General features: G+C 39.5%; 1 protein-coding gene across 3 annotated transcripts in view; it reads left to right on the top strand.

Annotated features, from left to right (window-relative positions):
• Positions 1-9,975, top strand: part of Marchf3 (membrane associated ring-CH-type finger 3) — a 158,103-nt gene that overhangs the window by 91,371 nt on the left and 56,757 nt on the right. The window contains exon 1 of one of the 3 annotated variants that reach the window (XM_055622954.1): positions 2,875-2,954. The exons of the other annotated variants lie outside the window; for them this stretch is intronic. The gene's annotated coding sequence lies outside the window, so the exon portion shown is untranslated. Of the gene's footprint in view, positions 1-2,874; positions 2,955-9,975 lie in introns of those variants that run through there. 3 annotated transcript variants of the gene reach the window in all.

The following is a 9,975-nucleotide window of genomic DNA, read 5'->3' as shown; positions in this document are numbered from 1 at the left end:
TGTGTGTGTGTGTGTGTGTGTGTGTGTGTGTGTGTGTGTGTGTGTGTATGTGTGTGTGTGTGTGTGTGTGTGTTTCTGGTTTAAATGATTTGTGTGTTGTGATCATTAATGGCAAATCAGTTTCACAACATAATTAGATCCTCTAAGAAGTATGAATTTGAGATTTCACATTATTTATTAGCTGCAAGTGTCTTGTTTCCTTTAACATATGTTCATGTAGGCGTTGGCATTTAGACTTAAAGACATTTATCATTGTGTTTACCCCCTAAGCCATGTATTTTAAGGTATTTCCACCACAGAGACTTCTTTTTAATAGAGTTAAACCTCTATTCAAAAGAATTTTTAAGCTTATATCAGAAGCTTTGTTGATAACAAAGGATAGAAAGAATTTTTCTCACTGCATGTCCATAGGTTCACCTTCTCCCACCAATTTAGCCGCAAGCTGACAGTAACATGCTCAAGAATGCTAAGGATTAAAGGCAAATGTTGCCTGTCTAGGAAACCCACTCTTACCATGGCATGTTCTTCTGATTGCCCCTGCCCATGGAGGGTTTTTTTAAATAAACTTTATTATTTTCAAAAAGTCCTTGCAAATAAAAACATCACACATCTAAATTAACCAGACCCAAAGTTTATATAATTCACCAAATGTCCATACAACTGAGCAGGCATTTGGAACAGAAGCTGTGGATATTTAAATCCTTCTTTCTAACATCACATCAGCAACAAACTACTATGGCCACACCTACAGATTTGTTTTCCTGAGCACTTGAACCTGCTTGCTCACCAGAATCTGTCTAAAGCTTCCACTAAGTTCTGCACTGCTGGCGTGAATCACATATATAAGATTCGTGGCACGTAAGAAATAACTGCCCCTCCCCCAGGCTATCCCGAAGATCATTACATAGAACTTTCTGTGACAAGGAAACTCTGGGGCCACCACTTGACAGAGCTGTCAGCTTTTCTTTCCTTCATACACTCTTTAGTTCTGTGTGTTGTTTCCACTGTTTTCCCATGGTGTACGGAAGTTATTATTTTTCATTCTTACTCCCTTATGTTTTTCTGTACAAACCCTAGCCTAGTGCACACAATGAATGTTCAGCAGAAACTTAACAGCCCGAGTGTAAAAATGGGCAGTTCCACTGAAGACATCCAATAAGTATGGCCGTTGTCCGTGAACTCAAGGTTGTAGGGTCTCCAAGTGATGCCTGGGTAATAGAAGTGGGAATTTTCCAGCTCAGCGCTGTATTATTGGTTTGGGGAGTGTATGTGGCTCCTTTTCTGAGTGAGAAACACATTAGGAGAAGGCAGCTAATTCAGGAACTGAGCATGGGCTGATCACCAATAGGATTTCTGTGACTAGATAGTTGCTATGTTGAGCTCTGTTCTCATACTGTTCATCCCCAGACACACTCCCAAGCATGTGAGAGCCATCTCATACATATGGCTCCAGTGACTGCCTGCAGTGGGCATATGATATTGTGCACCGGAGAAAAGATGATTTGAAGTTGAAGAGCTGGTCATCTGTGAATATATATTGATTTTTTGTTAATGTTTTAACTTTTTCTTTTTATTTTATGACATTTAGTGTGGAGCAGGGGCATGGGGCATGCCAGAGCACATGTGTGGAAGTCAGATGACAACTTATGGCAGTTGGTTCTGCCCTCCATCACCATGGGGCTTCTGGGAAGTGAACTCAGTGCCTTTGTCTATTGAACCATCTCACTAGTCCCTGAAAACATTATTTCTAAAGCAGCTTTTGGTTCACAGAAATATTTGAAAAGTCTCTTCATCCCCACACACAACCTCACCTATTAGCAACATCTCCCACTGGAATGTCATGTGTGTCCACCATGACTTATCCACCATATAGTATCTCACAGAATAGTTTCACACACACACACACAAAAAAAAAAAAAAAAACACACAAAAAAAAAAAAAAAACATGCTCTGCTCACCAGCCACCCGACCCTGCCACCATGTTCTTTTACTCTTGTACCATCCTCAGTTAAATCAAGGGTTTAAGAGGCTATTTTCAGCCACTTTAATCTGGAGGAAAAGGAGAGAAAGAGGAAAATAAATAAAGGAGCCCTGATGTCGGTCACAGCTTCCTGTAAAGAATGGGCTTTAAGAAACATCATTGGTGAAGATTAATTCCTTTGTCAATAAATGTCGGCAGCTAATCTGGTGCCAATTGCATATGCCTGGGGAGTGATTCCTGTGAAGACTCAGGAAACTAAATCATCATGGGGTGCTTGTTTTTTTCTGCCAAGCACCGGCCAGGCCCCCACCACTATTTTCCATTTTTAAAATTGAAAAGAAAAAAGAAATGCCAAACAGTGTTTGCAGCTCCAAAGGGCAAACTGGATATGTTTTGACATATGTTGAAAATAAATTATTCTAAAGTCAGTTCACATATAGAATTATCTTTCTGGGATACACCAAACTAAAAGCGAGTTCATATATTCTCTTCCTTCATCTGCCAAGTTACTGGGCAGTATTTTGCCTTAGATGGTTCTAGTCCCTGAGGCCGACTCACAGTCAGGGGGTGACTTTAGTAAAAACAATGCAGTTGAAGGTACTTAATGCCTTCTCCAGCTTTACTGATTTTGTGGTGCTAGGGTTTGAACCCCAGAGCTTCGTACACAAGTGTTCTACCATTAAACCACACATCCAGTATTGGTGTTTGCTCTGTGTATGTGTGAGTGTAATTTGAAGTTCCTGTCAGGAACCAATAAACTGGCTGTACTGCCCAATAGATGAGTCGGTAGCACGAGGAGCATGAGAAACACTGATATGGAATGTTCTCTACAGGAGAGGATTACAGATGGAACCCTGTAGGATGAGTACCTGTGATTGCTGGCCAGCTGGCCTGTAGATGCCTCCAGTGCAACTCCTGTGAGCCAAGCATGGTACCAAGCTCTATATCTGTACCTTCATGCCCACCCCAGCAGGTATGAGTTCTTTGTTTAGCCCCCTTTTATAAGTGAGGCTCAGCTGTCACCTGAGGCAAATGTGCCTCTGAAATCACTGGGCTAGAAGACCAGAATTTAAATGCCACATCCCTGACTCTGAGCCCATCCTTATAACCTCCATATGCGTGCTGAAAGCCCACTGATAGACAATCATAAGCCTCAGGGTAAATTGGATCCTTCACTCCTTTGGCCTCATTCTTCTTCCTTTCTCTGTAGTAGTTTGCACCAAAGTTTTAAGTAACTGCCTTCAGAAACTCTAACCCTCTTCTTTACTTCCACCTGGAACTCTTTCCTTTGTCTGGCTAGTTCCTGTTGTTCTTTTTGTCTCAGCTTAAGACCCATTCCTCAAGAATACCTCTAACTGCCTCTGGTCATCCCGCATAGCTCTGGTAACTCCCTACCTACTTCCAAGACACTCTATGCTCTCATCCTTAGCACTTGTGATATTTTATTATCTTGCTTCTAAATCCAGATGTGTGCTTGTAAACATTCAGCAAGTAGCTTTGTGGTTGGGAGGATAAAGGGAGGGTAACATATATAGCCTGCCATTTCCATGGTATAAATACTCCCACTGTCAACAATTTCAAGACATAATTTCTCCTAACTGGAGTTGGGAAGAACTGAAGGAGATAGGACAAGCTGGCTCCAGCAACCATTGTGTGTCTGTCTCATCATCTCTAAGGAAAGATAGGAGTCAGAATGAGGAGGAGAGTTCATGTCTGTCTCCTCATTGAATAAAGAGAAGAAATGGGGAAAGAACGGTCAGCCAAGAAAAACACTGCAAAATTTTGTGATTCTCAAATATATTGCCTGTTTACAATGAATACAAAAGGAACAGAAGAGGCAAGAGTGAAGGCTTTGTGTAATAAAAATAACTACCAACGGTATTTGGTTCTTGTAGATGATAAAATACTTCCACACATATGGAGCCATCTGATCTTGTCCACTAAAACAGCTGTTGTTTTGTCTGTGAAGAAATGAGATCTCCCAGAGTTAAAGTGGTCTAAGCAGGGTCATCACTCACATCTACACAAGAACTACACAAGAACCTGAGTCCCAGCCCCACATTCTCACTATTCAGTATCACTTTCATATGAACACTCCTGTTCAGGGTGGGAAATGGACCACTAGGGCCAGACTGGGCAATGGTGTGGTGAATGGATATTGTAAAAGTGTGTGGCAAAGGAAGTGACAGAGCCTTCCTGGTTAGAGGTCTCCCTCAGTATAGGTAGATGGGATGAGTCACTAGGTTCATGCCTGTGTTCAGACTCTGTTAAGTGATCAAGGAAAGTAAGCTTAACCCTTCTGTGCTACAGTTTCTAGTACAGTTAGAAGTACAATAATGACAACTTTCAAAGTCCCTGTCTCGGGATCATTAAGGGGTTAACTGGGATAACAGAAGTCAGGTGTCTGGAGCTCAACTTACCATATAGGGAACACTATTTTTTCCTGTCCTCTAATACTTCCTCTGCTTCCAGTGTTTTCTATAAGACACTGCTATATTTTAGTAGTTTCTTAATGTAAATTCCAGGAAAAGAAAAGCTTGTCAATTGCTATAATGCAGCAGGGCTCGAAAGCTGCTCAGTGTTTGACTTTGGGCATATAGTAAGTTCTTCTGAGAAAATTTCCAGACAGTCACCAAGTCAGAATAAAAGACAATAACCATGTGGATTTTTCTCATAGAAAGCTATGCTGATTTCCCTTCTTTGTGTATGTTCTCCAGTGGCTTTAAATGGGCATGCCTTACAAAATACTGCTATCATTAAAACCTTAGAGATTTTAACCAGCTGATAGAAATAGCTCATGCTAAGCTGTTATCTTACCGTACTGTGTATGTAGTTATCTGTCTGTATTTTAGGTACGTATTGTTCTTTGCTTTGATTGATAAATCCCTAGTGAGCAAGAACTGTATTTGCTTTTTCAGACTATGATAATAGTTCTTATATTCCTAATTTTTTTTTTTACAAAATAAAATGAAGCCTGACACTTTGTGACATGTGAAATATATACGAAATTTAAATCTCAGTGTCCCAAATTAAATACTGTTGAAATACAGCTGTATTTGGTTGTCTAATACCTGTGGTTGTTGCCGTGCTGCTGTGACACAGTAAAGTAACTATGATAAAGACCACACAGTCTGCAAGACCAAAAATGTTTACTAAAGGTTTGCTTAGTTTTTCCTGCGTGGAATAACTAAGACAGATTCCCTAAAGAGTTAAGTTGTCATTAGTAAAAACCTCAGTGATTGTGCTGGGGCTTTCAAGGTTTTTTTATTGCTTCTTAAACCATGTGGGGAGTGGTGGAAACAGTGTTGTGATACCATTTTTTTTTAAACCACAATGTGATTAAGTAGCTCAAAATACTCGAGGGTTTCCGTTCAGTCTTTAAGAGAACTGTAATGGGGTTAACAAAGTTAATTTTATGTATGAAGCACTAGACAGGAAGACTGCACTGTAGGTCTCAGAAGCACAGGAGCTCCACAGTTGTATAACCAGGAATAATGACACATTGTACAGGCTTTATGGAGTCACTGAGACAAACTGCATTGCTAATAGCTATGATACCCTCATTGTGTGCATGGCCTTACAGAACGAACCTTTCATTTCCTTCACACCTTCTTCCACAGGACATGCGCTAGTATCCATCTGGGATGGAAATAGGTGGCAATGGGGTCAGAATCTGATGGCCACTCTGGCAAAGACAAGGGACTCCAGACAGTCCCATGGTGCTCTCACCTATGAACCATTGAATAAATGACCAAATGAATGACTATGGGTTCCTGGGATCAGGGATTGAGCCACTTCCCTAGGGTCCTCCCTCTTGTTTAGCTTCCTTAGGATTTTAGTATGTTTACCCTACATTATATGACTAATATCCACTTATAAGTGAGTATATACCATGTGTATCTTTGTGCTTCTGGCTTACCTCACTCAGGAGGTAAGCCACTTTTCTAGTTCCCACCATTTGCCTGTAAATTTCATGTTTCCTTGTTTTTAATTGCTGATTAGTATTTCATTGTGTAAATGTACCACAATTTCTGTATCCATTCTTCAGTTGAGGTACATCTGGGTTGTTTCCAGATTCTGACTATTATGAATAAAGCTGCTACAAACATGGTTGAGCAAATGTCCTTGTTGAATACTTGAGCGTCTTTTGGATATATGCCTAGGAATGGTATAGCTGGAACTTGAGGTAGCATTATTCCTAATTGTCGGAGAAAGCACCAAATTGATTTCCAAAGTGGTTGTACAAGTTTACATTCCCACCAGCAATGGAGGAGGGTTCCCCTTTCTCCATATCCTCTCCAGCATGTGTTGTCACTTGAGTTTTTGGTCTTAGCCATTCTGCTGGGTACAAGGTGAAATTTCAGAGTCGTTTTGATTTGCATTTCACTGATGACTACAGATATTGAGCATTTCTTTAAGATTTTCTCTGCCATTCAATATTCCTCTATTAAGAATTCTCTATTAGCTCTGTAGCCCATTTTTTAATTGGATTACTTGATCTGTTGATGTTTAACTTTTTGAGTTCTTTATTCTGGTTATTAGCCCTCTGTCAGATATAGGGTTGGTGAAGATCCTTTCCCAGTCTGTAGGCTGTTGTTTTGTTCTGATGACAGTGCCCTTTGCTTTACAAAAGCTTTTAAGTTTCATGATTGTTAATCTTAGAGCCTGTGATATTGGTGTTCTCTTCAGGAAGTTGTCTCCTATGCCAATGAGTTCAAGGCTCTTCCCCACTTTTTCTTCTAACAGGTTTAGTGTGTCTGGTTTTATGTTGAGGTCTTTGATCTACTTGGACTTTAGTTTTGTGCAGGGTGATAGATATGAATCTATTTGCATTTTTCTACATGTTGACATCCAGTTAGGCCAGTTGAAGGTGCTGTCTTTTTTCCATTGTATGGTTTTGGCTTCCTTGTCAAAAATTAAGTACCCGTAGGTGTGTGGACTTATTTCTAGGTCTTCTATTTGATTCCATTGATCCACCTTTCTATTTCTAGGCCAGTACCATGCAGTTTTTATTACTGTTGCTCTGTAGTACAGCTTGAGATCAGGGATGGAGATACCTCCAGAAGCCCTTTTATTGTACAGGATTGCCTTAGCAATTCTGGGTTTTTTGTTTTTCCATATGAAATTGAGAATTGTTCTTTCAAGTTCTGTAAAAGATTATGTTGGTATTTTGATGGGAATTGTATTGAATCTGTAGATTGCTTTTGGCAGGATGGCCATTTTCACTGTTAATCCTACCGACTAATGAGCATGGGAGATCTTTTCATCTCCTGATATCTTCTTCAATTTCTTCAGAGACTTGAAGTTATTTTCAAAAAGGTCTTTCACTCGTTTGGTTAGAGTCACACCAAGGTACTTTATGTTATTAGTGGCTATTGTGAAGGGTGTAGTTTCCCTAATTTCTTTCTCATAGGCTCGAACTTCTAATCTTACCTGTCATCAACAAGCTCCTGAAGTGAAGCACAAAGTGCTTAAGGAAACAGAGGCCTCATCTTTCCCAGGTGTTCTTTTTAGCATCTCTCCTAGAATATTTGGTGATGTCTTGCCAGTCTATAAAATTATAGAGCAAAGTAAGCTATAGAACATTAATAGCTCATAAAATAAACTCTGTATTTATTCACATAACTCAGGCTCAACACTTTCTAAACAGGAAGATAGACCTCTGTAAACTTGTAAGTCCATATTTTCCACCAACCACACTATTTATTCATCCACTTTTGAAAATCCAAGCTCCTAACTCTCAGATCAGTAAGTACTAGTTGCACTGCAGTTGTGAAAGCTGCACAGAATAAAAATATTACTCACTGCTTAGCATGAAAGATGAACTGAGGGTATCAGAGAAAAGAGATTCAGAAAATCTTACGGAAAAAAAATAAGGAATACAGGATATGCTATTGAATAAAAGTTAGAATTTATACATTCAATCTTTGTTATTCAAGCCTCCCCTATATGCAAATTCTTTTCTTCACTAAAATGCATTTATAACTCCCAAGTCAATACACGAGGCAATTTCACTGTCTTTTATAGACATACTGGGATGGCAAAAAACTTGAGTCACCTTATGAGCATGGTCCAGCTGAGGTCAAACAAGGTAATGAATGCTGTGCCTTCTTGTTTTAGCTTTAATAAGCATTTTTTTTCAAGTGTCCTTTTGTGGTCCATTGAGTGCCATGTTTTTCACAGTTTTGTGCTTTGGGTAGGTGATCTCACTTTTGAAAGTAGCCTCTAAGGGCAGCTAAAGCACTGTTGAGTGTCCTCGAGTACAGAAAAACTAGTAATTTATGGAGAAAATAAGTACGGCAGATAAGCTTCATTCAGCCATGACCCACAGTGTTTGAAGCATGTGTTCAATGTTAATGAGTCACCAATGTATGTTAACTAGCATTTAATCATTCACAAAGCAGTGTTATATGTTGATTGGTAGGTGAACATGCTCTGGCTGGGAGCCTAACCCCATATTTCCCTAGGAGCAATGGTCAGTCTTCACTAATTCAATGTTTGTTGAAATTTGTAGAAAATGATTGCCACGAATAAATAGCAAGAAACCATAGCTTTTAGATATTTTTCTAGTCACATCTCAGATGTAGGGCTCTCATACTCTTAGTCCAGAAGAATCTCTAATGTTAGAATTACAACTATTTCAAAAAGTGCTTCTAAAACTTTTTTCCAGGGTACCACTGTGCTCTGCTTTATTAATTCTACACCATGCTCCAAAAGGAATCCAGCTGGATGATTACCCAGCACTCATTTATAGGAAAGTCAGGGATGAGAGGAACATGAAGAATAGGTAATGCTAAAGGAGTAGTGTGCTCTTATCCAGACTGTTGCTGGGCCTTTTGTCAGCCATGGCCTCTTCATGCCATGTGAGGAAGCTTTCTATTCCAATAAAAGGTCATAAAGGCAGGGATTATGTAGGTGACAAGCTAATGGTAACCTTGTCCTGTATGGAAGACATATCCGAGTAGATGACGTTGTCAATTCATAAGCAATACGTGTTGAAATCAACCATAGCATTAGGTTACTTTTGTTGGTGAATCCAAAGTAACAGGAGTGTGTAAGTGAGCAATTACAATATCAGAAAACAAAAAAAACAAAAAAAAAACCTCTGGCAGAATATGTAAGGTAAAGAAAAACAGCCATCTATCATGTTTCTGGTACACTTTTACCCAGTGAAAAATAGCCTTCAACTTCTTCCTCTGTCTCCAAAGCATGTGATTTCAATAGCTAGAGGAGATCATTTAGGTTTCTTTGCTATGCATATAAGAAGTAAGGGAAATTATTTGTTTGGGCCCCTGAGAAGCTGGGGAAATATTACATTTTCTTCATTGTAATGCACATGTGAAGTTATTTCCCTCAAACCAGATTCTAATTTCTGTAATTCAGTAGGACAGCTCCTAGAACTTTCTTGGCTACAGTTCTGAAGTGCTGTGGGGAAAATTAAATCATTGAGGAAGATGGAACATGAATGAGTTTTGATACCTTAAAAACCTTGTGATAATTCACAGATGTAAAATGCTATAGCCACAGTGTGAAACCTGGAGGTCACTAGAAAAGGGTCCAGCGTCCACTTGGAGGTTCCTTGTGTTTGTGCGGTGTTTTCATTTTTCCTCTCTGCTTGTGAACTGCTAGCTTAAATAAATTGATTTCTGGAGAAACAGGTCAGCAGAGCAAAATCATGTTCTATACTCCTCCAAAATGCTGGAGGAAGCAGAGGTGCCTATCATGTTGGTGATTGGCACCAACAGGACACATTATAGAATTTAATCAGGACATCCCACAATCTTTCACACCCACTTACCCAAGAGTTAAAGACCAAGATTCTTTCGGTTTCAAAATTCAAGTCTTAACAAATGAGCATGTGCTTTCTTTAAGCCTACAATCCTACTCAGTGTAATAAGGAAACTTGGCAGAGTTTTTGTAGAATGTTTGTCATTACTCAAGTACGCACTTGTGTGTGTGTGTGTGTGTGTGTGTGTGTGTGTGTGTGTGTGTGT

Source organism: Psammomys obesus, unplaced genomic scaffold (genome assembly GCF_907164565.1).
Source record: "Psammomys obesus unplaced genomic scaffold, mPsaObe1.curated_primary_1811, whole genome shotgun sequence".
NCBI lineage: Eukaryota > Metazoa > Chordata > Mammalia > Rodentia > Muridae > Psammomys > Psammomys obesus.
Note: the sequence above shows the minus strand (reverse complement) of the source record. Positions and strands in the feature narration are given on the sequence as shown.